Genomic DNA, 13187 nt, shown 5'->3' on the forward strand with positions numbered 1-13187 from the left:
GTAAGCTGAAGTGGAAATGACCAGCTACATGGTTCTAGAACCGATAACCGATCCTTTGACCTAATAGACATCTTCTTCTTCTTTCTTTGTCGTGCAACTTTTGAAAATTTTAGAGAAAATGACTTAAGTATTTTTGACTAAAGTTAAATAGGTTTCCAGGAAGTTAGATATTATAAATAACATAGAAATTGTATATGAAATAAATTCTCTTTGAGAGACTACCTCCAACTAAACTACTATCAAATGACAAACAGCAATGTTAACATAAAAATTCTTATAATTTAAACATGAGTAAGTAAACTATAAATGAAATGTTGCCGCAAATATTAAGAAACTTTTCAATTTATGAAAGCATACTTTGGTGAAGTTAAGTGGCTTCTATAAACAACGATAATAAGCTGCGGTCGTTTCATTTGATGCCAGCATTAAGTTTGTTCCAGATACTTTTATTGTAGGTACATACATACATACTCGACATACATACAAACCACCTACTATTAGTATATTTTATCTGCAGTGTTGGAACATGAACGAATTACTGTCCCTCAAAGATTTATATAATACTAGCTGTGCCCACGACTTCGTCCGTATGGAATAGTAACATTGGTTAGCATTTTTAATTATTTAGGCTAATTGTAAAAAGATAAAGAAAAAATTTAGAAAATTACGAAGTCCTATACAAATATTCATTCCCTATTTTATTTTGAGGGTAATTTCTGAATGTCATATTTATTTATATTTAATCAACAACCTAAAAATAGGTTTCAAACTTTTAGCTTTAAAAATGATACTTCCATACAACCTTTCATCCCCTCTTTCAACCCCTTAAAACCTATTTTTTGTATTATAAAGTAGCCTTTAAGCAAAGGGTATTCTTCACATGCGATGTTGCGTGATACAGCTAGTGTTTAAATATAGTAACATACTATATGTAAACCTTAAACAGCATATAGCATATTCACTTAGTAGTACTCCTTAAATAAGTAAGATTAATCCAATGTATGTAACAAATACATCTTCATTTAAATGTAAGGAACCTGAACATTCTAAGGCCTAAGCTAGGCCGTTATCTGAGAAATATAGCCAATTTGAATTCTGTATAATATACCGTAGGTTAAGTGCTGGGCGGTGTGGAAGATAATCAACTCTATATTTATGAGAATATAGAAAAAAATACAATAGCACGTATATAATACTGTGATATCATTTTAAAGACAAATTAATCAAATGACTAATAGTTCACCACTGTTTCTACTCTCTAGACGATTATTAAATTATAAATATTATGAATTAACTTTTTTTTTTATAATAAGAATGATAATAATTAAATGTAAATAAATAACCCTGGACAATTAACACAGCGCCATCTAGTCTCACGGTAAGCAGAGCTTCTATTATGGGTACTAGACAACTGATATAAATACTTAGATTTTTTTGTAAATAGACACATAATATACATAGAATACAACCAGACCGATGCAACCGTCATAATGATAATGATGATAATAATAGAATTAAAAAAACAATGGAAAACACACACCATTCATATAATAATAAGAAGAATAATAATTTCAGGACAATTCACACAGAGCCATCTACACCCAAGTTAAGCTAGCTAGAGCTTGTGTTATGGGTACTAGATAACTGATACATATACATGGATAGTTTTTTTTGTAAATATATACATATTATACATAGAAAACACCCAGACCGATACAAACAATCATACTCATGAATACAAATGTTTGTGCCGTGCGAGGAATCAAACCCGCGACCATCGGTCGTAAAGCGGTACTTGACCGCCAGACCACCGAGGTCGTCATATGGTACCAATAGTTCTGTCATCTACAGGAATTATACCAAGAAGTCTTAGCAAACACCTAGATACATTGCAATCCCCTCCTCTACAATAGACCACATGCAGTTTCATTCTTAACACATAGCCATATTGTAAGAAAATTTCTTTCTTCATCACTTTTATCATCATCATATAACTCATCCACGCTTGGCTAAGGCTCGTGTGTTTGAACGTATTACTCCCGTAAAAAGGGCGATATTATATATCGAATATCTTTAATGTATACCGGAATTTAATATTATATCCAAAATAATTGCTATAATAAAGAAATATTATATCCCAGCCTACTGATATTACTGGAGCATTAATCGTCGTAATTGTTGTTAATGTACATATATCCGTCTGTAATGTAAATAAATGAGGTAATTACTTATTTGAAAGAAAGAAATAAAGAAATAAAGAAAGAAAGAAAGAAAAATCTTTCTTTCTTTCTTTAATTACTTATTAATATTGCTCTCACTATAAGAACTATTATATAGTTCTTTAAAGGCAACGCCAGTATTAATTAACCGCTCGGTAATCGTGTTTATATTTGATGAACCGAACTGTATAAACTCTCTCTATAAAACTCTACTGCACACACTGATTGCAATGCTGGATTAATGATCCAACTAATGGTTGTGTACGTTTATATAACAAATCGCGGTTTGGTCGCAGAACAGTCAACTTCCAAGCTATATCTGAACTCTATTCAACGACTGATGATGCCTCATTCAGAGGCGAAACACGTGTCGCAATATAGGTGTAGACCGATAATAGTCGGAATTTAATCGCCATTAGAGAAGTTCGTAACTATATATTTCCACACTGAATATTTGTGGTGTCACACAAGCTAATTGTAGCGGATTTAAACAAAATAATTTAAATTAAATAGTGAAATAGACTTCCGCAAATTAACACCTAATTCGATTAAATATATAATGAGAATTAAATTTAACTTTAAGAAATTCATATTTATATTTATGACGTGTGTAATATCTCAAATACAGATATGTTAATTTATAAAGCCGTACCAAAATTAATAAGTAATATTTTTTACACCGTCGATTCCAGTATCAATGCTCGTTTATGTTGAGGCGTAATTTATTCTTGACAGCATAGTAATTTCGTATATGAAACTTCTATAGTAATAATACAATAGCATATTGACCACTATTATTATCGTGACGTGACAGGGGTATACTGCCAGTTTGAATTCATAATAACAGGCTCGATGAAGCCCTTGTCAAATTTTTTTCACAAAACAGCAACTACTGCTATATCAAAATCAGTCTCAAGTTAACATGTACCAAGAAATTATTTAGCTACTTATTGTAAATTGTATTGACTAATATAAATGTAATCATCATATGCCAACTCAATAAAATTTACAATAAATAGCTATATCATTTCTTTTCACTGCTGGGTACAGGCCTTTCCCAAGGCGTTCCGTAAGGCACGATAATCAGCTCTTTACTTCCATTTATAGTTATCTATCGTCATCGTCATCGTCATTGTTCTACTTTACTTTACGTCTTTTTAATTTATGATTGTCGATTTTCATTTTAACTCGTATTTTAGAACACATTTACTTTTACATACAATGGCTCTCAGTTCTTACACTGATATCATCAATCCAGTCTCCTTGTAAATTCGTTAAGTTATAACTAGTTCTTATTGTCTCATGACTTACTCTTTCATTTTTTCTAAAAATCTGTGCATCATTAAGTACATATACGTTTTATATTATTTTATTATGTATATGTACATGTATATATTTATGTTTATTACGTGTGCCACCCACCTCTTTACTTTCTCTATCCAAAAAGTAGTCTGGAAGACATTACTTAACGATAAGACTATATTTTGTATCTGTTTATGTAAACTTATTATTTTCTGTATCTGGTGCAATAAACAGTATAAATAAATAAATAGATCTGTGACTAATTATATTTTATCCTAGAGAGAAATTCCATAAATAATTCGGTATCTCGCTGTAACTTGAAATTGATGGACTAGTCGTAACTGTTAATATATGTAATGTCAGAAATGAAGTACAAATAGACATGCCCTTTTATAAGAATGACGTGAGTGTTATTATTATAGAGAATGATATTTGAGTTATTTCCCTACAACACGTCGCTTTAAAAGGTCACTGGAACCCGATGGCTAATCAGGACCATTTGGAGAGACGATGATTCTACTAAGAATCATACTGTACCCGCGACGTAACTTTTACTACATCTGCTCTTAGTCTTCAACTGATTGCAAGATGGATACAGAAAAAACAAGGATATATATAAGAGTGATATATTAATAATATAATAAACTGGAGTTAAATATATAAAATTGATTGTATATTTAGATAAAGCAAGAGATATATCATCCACTAAGGATACGTTAATACCTAAGGGAGTACTTACTGAGATTTTCAGCTTTGGTACCAACGTCTCTCCTAAATTTGCCGCTAATAACATACGTTGTTAGCTACATTTTGTAGTTTATGGTATGAGACACTGAGAGAAGAGATGGGCTTTATTTGACTTCCCTTCTCACTCTCCATTTTTCTGATTCTAATACTAACACTTATTAACTAATAATAACCCTGTAGTACACAGAGATTGTATTATGAGTACTAAACAACTGATATATATGTACTGACAAATACGCATACTCAAACAATCATTTTCATAAATATAAATGTTTGCACCATATGAGAAATCGAACCCGCGACCATCGGAAATAAAGCGGTATGCGCAACCGCTACACCATCAAGGCCGTAAATTTTCAACACGACTCGACCACGAACGTCTTTATTTTAGAAATAGATAATATTATACATAGGTATATGAAAGAGAGGGTTACTATTCAAGTTTCTCCCGTCAGTCCCTGTTACTTAGATTGTATAGTCATTAAAATAACAAAGGCAGACATTTAAATTGAGTTTCCTTAACTGCGGTTAGATTGAATTGTTGCTACATGTACGTGACAGCGGCAATGAGCAAAGTACCCACTCCCACCGAGTTCCACGAATTCTTTATAAAGCCACAATGCTTTATTTAAAGGGAACTTTAAAAATTTTCTCTCCGGTTGAATAAATTTCGCCAACCTAATGTACAATAGCCGAAAATTGGCAGTGGTAATGAGGAAGGCTGCGGAACTTGTGACATTTATCATCAGCTTTCTATTGAAACTTGGATAATTAGTTCGTAACTGTACATCTTCAGGTAACGCCGTGTTTTTTAAACTATTGTTTAATTGTTTAGCTTCAACTTCAGTTGTTTTGCCATATAAATTAGCATTCCTATTAAAAATAGAGGTTCGTGGTAGAAGGGTGTAAATTTAGGTGTGTGAGTATTTTTAATACCACAACATAAAAATGTAAAAAATTATGTATTGGCTTAAAAATTAAAAAAAAAATGAGGTCGAATAATCTTATCACTTAAGGGTATTAGAACAGAGAGCAAATGATTTTCAGACATATTAAGTATACAAATAAAACTTCATTAAAATCAATTCAGCCATTTCGGAGAAGTATAGTAATAAACTATGAGAAGAGAAGTTTATGTATATGTATTTAAAGAAATTTAAAACAGTACAGTTACTTTTATAAACATAATTAAATAACATTTATAATAAAACATCAGTAGCGTCGCTTTGACAGTTTAATATAAGTTGAAACTTCAAACCTTCAGGGACTTGGTTTCTAGGTTTAGTTGCAAAACTTTTGGTACTAAAATATAAAACCTAAACTAGGACATTTCAAGTGCTCATGAAATATTTCAAGTGGAGGCTATTACCCTTCAACACATATGTTTAAAAGACTTTTGAAATGTAAATGAGGACTACTTTTTATGTTCTTTTATTACTTACTAGCGACCGGTCCTGGTTTTGCACGGATGCATTACAGATCTTTAAATTTCTTGGCTTTTTCCATACTATAACTTTTTCCATACCTCTCTATAGCTCGTGACCACGGCTAGTGCAACCTAGTCGAAACGTGTATTATACGGTTAATAATTTAAATAATGTATATTAAACACGAAAGTTTAAAATTAACTATAACATACATGTATTATACATATATATCTTCATCTTAAATATCTCTATCTATTGCTGAAAACTATATTACAATCGGTTGCGTAATTTAAGAGATATATGCGAACAGACAGCAGCGTCAACTTTGTTTTATACTATGTAAAGATAATAATTCTGATATTAACTGTTTTCCCAAATTAACTTGCCTAAATATTATTAAAACAATAAATATAAACTATTTTTATTAATTAATAAAAGATTCTCAATTAGAAAGTTGGTATGATAGTTTGAAAATCTATTTTTTCTATTTTTATCTGCAACGAATTTAATAAAAGGTTTAACTCATGATAGTTAAACATTTTACTAAAATCATAATGAATTTGGTTTCATTGAGTTTCAATAAAGTGATCTTATTTATATATTATATTAGTCTGATTTTGATATATAGCACTGTTGTTAATCATTGATTTTCATTGTTCTCATAATTAATGATAAGGAAGAAGCAGATGATGATATTGTTATTAAAATAAATCCAAGAAATTGTGAAACTCTTTCTTTTGTCTGCGTTCTGTTTTATACAATCAGGTACACTTCGAATTTTATTTGTATTTTTATATAGCATATTAAAACATATGAGATATAAATTAAAGCAACTATCTATGCACAAGCAAAGTACTAATGTATGCCCAGTGATTATGTACATTTAATGACAAAGTAGATACTATAAATTTTATGTGAATGAACTCAAGACACATTTTAAATTTAAATTTTAATAGTGTGTCATAAATGTGTTACATTTACGAATAGAAGTTTATGGAGACTTGGATCAGTATTACAGTTCTAGATATATAAAATTCACTCTGAACTTTTTAAAAGTTGAAGATATATATAGGTATTATTGAGATAGTATTGACGACCTCGGTGGTCTAGCGGTCTAGGATACCGCTTTACGTCCGATGGTCGCGGGTTCGATTCCTCGCACGGCACAAACATTGTATTCATGAGTATGATTGTGTGTGTCGGTCTGGGTGTTTTCTATGTATATTATGTATGTATTTAGGAAAAAAAATGTATCTATATATTTGTATCAGTTATCTAGTACCCATAACACAAGCTTTAGCTAGCTTAACTTGGATCTAGATGGCGCTGTGTGAATTGTCCTGAGATTATTATTATATTAATATTATTATTATAGTAATGTAGTGGTTTTATTATAGACCTCTAAGGTCATAAATTAGCATCTGATAGACACTAAAAAACTGTGTGAATCAATAAACACTAGTGGTCGCCCACTGGTCGAAATTAGACCATATTTAATTTATCATTCAGTAAGACTATAAGCAAGTAATATTAAAGGTAAATATTATTATTCTATTCTCAATTACAGCACAGGTTTTAACAGTAAACCATGTCCAATACATAATAATGCCTGTAATGTATTTTTTTATTGAATAATGTATTTTATATACGATTTAAAAAACATACTTATTAGCATTCTGCACTTCTCTATACAATCCATAATACTGCAAAATTTCATTCTTCTCCGTGCGCACAATTTTTGTTAAAATTGTTAAAAAGTTTTTGCTTCACGTATTATGTAGATATCTGACAAATCTCCGGTGATACGATATAGACTGAGTCAACTTTCAGAAGATCGAGGGACATAGATGTCTCTTAGACATAAAGTTACTCTCCTTTGATGGAAACAAACAAACCAAACAATAGTTGTAGGTCCTAACTCTGACACGTTTGATTTAAATATACATATACCCATGAAGCATAGCCATGTCAAATACATCCATAAAGACGTTAAATAACAATCTCTCTCACTACCCTGTTAAGGCTTATAGTTTCGAAGCTTCATTTTACTATGAATAATTAAGGTATCTTTTTTTTATAGCATAGGGGACAAACGAGTTTGGGGCTCATCTAATGGTCAAGTGATTACAACCGCGGTTTTCCAAGTGCGTTGTCGGCCTTTTTGAAGTCATAACCAGAATACCCTACAATAAAATCTTTTTCAAGTGCTAATGTACTGCTTTACATTAAATTACGAAGTCAATTTCAAAAGTTTTGTTACCAAAGTATCTTTATATTAAAGTTGTACGGCCACAATCAAAGTCTTTAACTCTTGTTATTGAATCTTAGATCGTCTGGCGATTGATATTTGAATATAATTTGTTGTGAATTACTGTATTTGTTATAAGTACGATTTGAGATATAATAATGATTCGCAATTATACAGATATAAACATACAAACGTTCTTTAATTTTATTCAAACTCAAACTTAAAAATATTTATTTAATTTGGATCTTTCGGCCACTTGTACACGTCATATTTTTTATTACTATCAATACAGTACAGTTCGGCTAGCTACTTCAGTTTGGTAGAGATGCGGGTACATTTTTTGGCAGTTTAAATCTTTATATACTGCATAGCACAATATAACCGTGTACCAAATTGGTTTAGGAAGTGTGTAGTTTAAATCATCGTCTTTTAGGAGACAAATGTACTCTGTACAAAATTATCTGAATGGATCTCAGTCTCATTTATTTCAACCACCAGCCTTGCAGCTTGTTTTATAATCCATATTTCGATTGAAAAGTGGAGATATGACAGTGAAATTAAAGGGTAGCAACTCTTTCTCTATCAAGTTAAATATAACCGAATAGCAGCGCAAGGAAGACTGTAAGCGTATTTGCCATTTCAGTTAAATAAAAAGAAGAAATAAGAAGTACGCGAGTATAAGTTTTCTCTAGAATATGAAACACTCATAAATAATATTTTGATATTCATATAAAAAGGAAACAGCTTACATTATCCACTTACACAGTATATAAAAAAGCCAATAAAAGCAATTCCAACACATATAGATGCGATGGATTACATACGAAACGTATATTAGATAGGTAACGGAATATCGATAATATGTCAAGAATAATCGAGTACTCTCGCTTATCGGTTAAAATTCAATTTAAAATTAAGTCGAAGCTGTCAGCTCTTCGCGTTTTCAATTAATGATTGTGAATAAGAACGCGGGGCCTTAGTGTAAATCGCTCGAGGCAATCGACTGCTCAGAACTTCGTATTGATTGTTTAGATGTCCTACTGACTAGGTACATAATTATAACTTGAGAAACAGATGCAAAGATTCCCAAGCCTCTAAGTTCACCCTCTATCAATAATATCAGGCGATTTCATTACCATCCATCTATACATAAGAGAATCGGTATATAGAGTAACTTTTATAGTTATAATTTATAATACATAAATACTTTGGCGTAATAAATAATAATTAGGTATGTGAAGTAGGTAATAATATTTATTATGAATGAAAAAATAATTAGGTATTTTGTACTAATTAGTAGTAGTAGTAGTAGTAGTAGTAGTAGTATTTTACTTAATGGATTTATATTATTATTTAATTTAAAATACCTACAACCTCCACTATCTTTAGGACTAAATAATTAAAGTTTGATTATAGTTGAACGTTATTACGTCTTTATATTAAAAAATAATACGTAACCATAGTGTAAATGATTTTAAATTTCTTAGTTACCTCATGAGTTAGATATCCAATTATTTATTTATTTACAACTATACAACTTATTCATGTTTTGTGAGACTAAGAATATTACTGATTACAAGTTTATTATAAAAATAAAATAGAAGGCCATACAATGCTCGATCACATCTTATTAATTAGAATTACTGTTGTATTTTTTAGCCACACTGCAGTGATCGTAGGAAAAGGGAAATAAGAAACTCACCCAAATTGCACAAATTATAGTATAGTTGATCTGCGTCGGCGACTTGAAGCACTTGAAGTTTTCAATTACAATACACCACACTCGCGACACAAATACAGTTTGTTATAATATTTAAGGAGCTCCTTGATTAATTAAAATTGATGCATGCGATGGTTGTTTCACTTGTTAGATGGCGGCGAATAACGAATTGTCCATATTGTGCCGGGGAAAGGGGGGCGGGAAAAAGCAGTGTGGCGGTTTACCAACTTATTATTATTATTTTTTTACGGTTTTAGAAGACGCCGGAACAATTACACTATTGTTGTCAATTTAAACTACATTAAAGTTGTCTTAATGCCTATTACTAAATTTTCGACTTAAGAAAACACACGAAATTTTTTACAATAACATGTTTTTTATTTCAATTTTCGGCGCTGAGAACTTGCTTTGTAAGCTGTTCCGGTTTAAAGGGAAAGTGGGTTGTTATGATGGTAGTTATTCCTATAAATATGGCTACAAATAACCGGAGTATACTTTGTATAAAATCACCTGGGGATCTCTCTCTCACCAATTTCAGCCATAGAGCTCATACTTTGTAATCTGTATTTCTATTTTAAGGGCAATATAGCATTTTACGTATGTACGTTGCAAGAATTGTAATAACGGCTTGATAAAGCGTGACATCCTGATTATCACACTGTATTTTATGATATTCATAATGAAGATGATGTTTACTATTTCCAATAAAGCAAGCGGTTAGTTTCTAGTCATCGAAGGTTCAGTTTAGGGCTAACATTCTTGGGCTCGAACAACAAAGCGATAGACAGACCTTATAAAAACAGCTACAAATTATAACAGATAAAAACAAATTACGACGAGCTCTGTCACCAAGAAGGACAATGAAGACAATGCACTGATACTATCATGAAAGCCACGACCACCAATAGTGTATGACTAAAGAAGAGAATGCCGTTAGTTTCCTGTAACTATGTTTAAAAGAAAACCAAAGAGTCTTCAAAAGTTAATTTGGCGAAACATCCCTATTTTCTAAGTAGCGACGTAATCAAATTTCAATCTGAGTGAACACAAATTAGTGGACGTCACATTTCCTCTCCTAAAAGCCAGACTAAGTAAGATGAATGTTTTTTTTTACAAGAGCCTTATAAAAAGATGCCTTTTTGTACACAAGTCTTGTCCTCCAACGAGTGACGAATTCAATTTCACCGACCTTCCAGTCTGAAAGTCCAAATTACCCTTTGGGTCGGCAGAATTTGTGAACATCTTAAGTAGGAATGTAAGTGGAAAGTTTAAAATGCTTTTAATCTATTACAGTATAAAAGTAGATACTTTGTGTTTTTTTCTTTTCGATGTTAAAGTAGAGGATTAATGCTCATTTTTGAATATATCGTTAGAATTTTCATTACTTTCCTAACTTAATACCAAATGAAAAAAGTAGGTATGTAGCAACTTGCCTATCTTTTCATTTGGTATTAAGTTCGCTATGTATACAATTTATTGTACAAAGAAATAAATGAGTAAAAAGATAGAAACCGTGGGAGACAATTGTTAGCAATAGGGTTATATTTCAGAAGGTCACTGCTAATCCAGTGTAACCCTAAAGCAATGACCATATAAAATATACCCTACCAGATTAATCTGAACCACGATACACAAACTGCTATGACTTCATGCTCATCCTGTCATCATCCATTGGCGGTCCATAAGCCTATATCATTACCGCAAATGGTTACACCATTCCATATTCATCCATTAAAAATATGAACTAATCAATTGCTCTTGCTAATAATATTTTCTCTCTCTTTTGCGAATTTAGCAACATCAGTAAGTATAGGTTTGTAACCTTTTGAATTACAAGAGTAATCTATTATATTTGTAACTTTGTATTTGTAAAGATATCTCGTAAGATATCTAACTTAAAAAATTACAATTGAATTAGTAACATTTTCCTTTATGAATTTGGTTGAAATATCTCTGTTAGTTGGCCTGATACTATGCCAAATGCCGTAAGAAATGTTGAGATTCATGAATTTCAATGAATAGCTTGTTCTTAAGTAACATCTCCATTAATTATTAAAATTAAAATACAATTATTAAACACTTATTTTAAGTTGTAAACAATTTTATAAAGGACTTACATTTTTTTAAATTTAGTTTAGTTTTCATTCAGATTTTGCCTGGAATATAATCACGGGTTCTGAAAAAATGATTTGTCGTTTTTACATAATACAATAAAAACTAATTCAGAACATACCTTAATATTTAAAAAAATAGTGCCTTAATATTCAAAAAAATTAAAGTGTTGTCGACTTTTTTAAAATGAACTGTAAAGATTTTATGTGGAGGGTAGTTAAAGGTACACGCAACACACACTAAAACGATCGTCATTGAAATTGTCGGTTGTTGTTTTTATGTAGTTTCCCAATTATTATGTAATACGTAATAATTAATAACAATATTTAGAATAAGCGTAATTAAAATAATTGTATAATGAAGATCTAAAACAAAAGGCCACGTATAATATAGAAACATGATTATTATATACATATATAAAACCTTGAACGGACTATTAAAAATAAGCAAAATGTGTAGTTTTAAAGATTTAAGCATACATAGGAATAGACAGCGACAGCCACTTTGTTTTGTACTATGTAGTGATAATGAAGATCTGCATAACCAGCAAACATGATTATATTATTAAAACCACAGACAATAAGTAGAATATGTACTTTAAACGTTTCCACTTTAAGAATGGTGTAGTGTAGTCGATTGCAATGATTATATCCAGATAGTATTTTAAGGCCTTTTTTTTGTAATTTTGAATGGAATACCAGCTGATGGTAAGTGGTAACCGTCTAGAATACATAAACAGCTACGACATTGTGTTATCATGTGACACCCGCTATACCACTCCCATTATGGAGGACTAAGATGTCATGTCACTTATCATGTAATTCACTACCTCATATTACCTTTCAATTAAAATATAGCTTCCGAAGCAAGATACTGCGAAAATAGGTAAGACTGAGGTACGACAGCAGACGACTTTTTAAAAAGTCTATCTCTACCTAAAATCTATGTTTTAGAATATAAGAAATTTCTAGGTTGAGTACTAGCTGAAAAGCTTTCAAAGTCTATGGATTCTCTTTTATTTTAGTGTTTGGGTTTAATCTCACTTCGACGTCCATTTTTCATACTCAAATTATCTAATTTAAATTTCAATTTTTATGTTTTAAATTTTGTCCATATTTTCTCTTTTTTTATTGCATTTATTTCTGTTGATGAAGTTTATTAATTTAATATGATCAGCAACATGTAAAATTACTACGTTAATCTTTCCTAAAATAAATATAATAAAAATCTTTATCACTGAAAATAAAAAACTTGTATAAATAAAAACCTACAGAATAAAAATATTTTTACTTCCGTCATCAAACAAAATTAATAGCTATTTATTTATATAAGACATAAAATTAGTAATAATCATTACCTTATCCAGGAAACTCCTCTTTGGTGTCCCTGGATTTATAAAAATCGGGGAAAAT

The 13187-nt window shown here is 30.7% G+C and overlaps 1 protein-coding gene across 1 annotated transcript in view; it reads right to left on the reverse strand.

Annotated features, from left to right (window-relative positions):
• LOC131846609 (uncharacterized) overlaps positions 1–13187 on the reverse strand; it is an 81552-nt gene extending 68365 nt beyond the window's left edge. The window contains exon 1 of the mRNA XM_059195946.1: positions 13133–13187. The gene's annotated coding sequence lies outside the window, so the exon portion shown is untranslated. The remainder of the gene's footprint in view (positions 1–13132) is intronic.

Source organism: Achroia grisella, unplaced genomic scaffold, assembly GCF_030625045.1.
Source record: "Achroia grisella isolate CSIRO2021 unplaced genomic scaffold, CSIRO_AGI_Agris_v1 utg511, whole genome shotgun sequence".
NCBI classification, from domain to species: Eukaryota; Metazoa; Arthropoda; class Insecta; order Lepidoptera; family Pyralidae; genus Achroia; species Achroia grisella.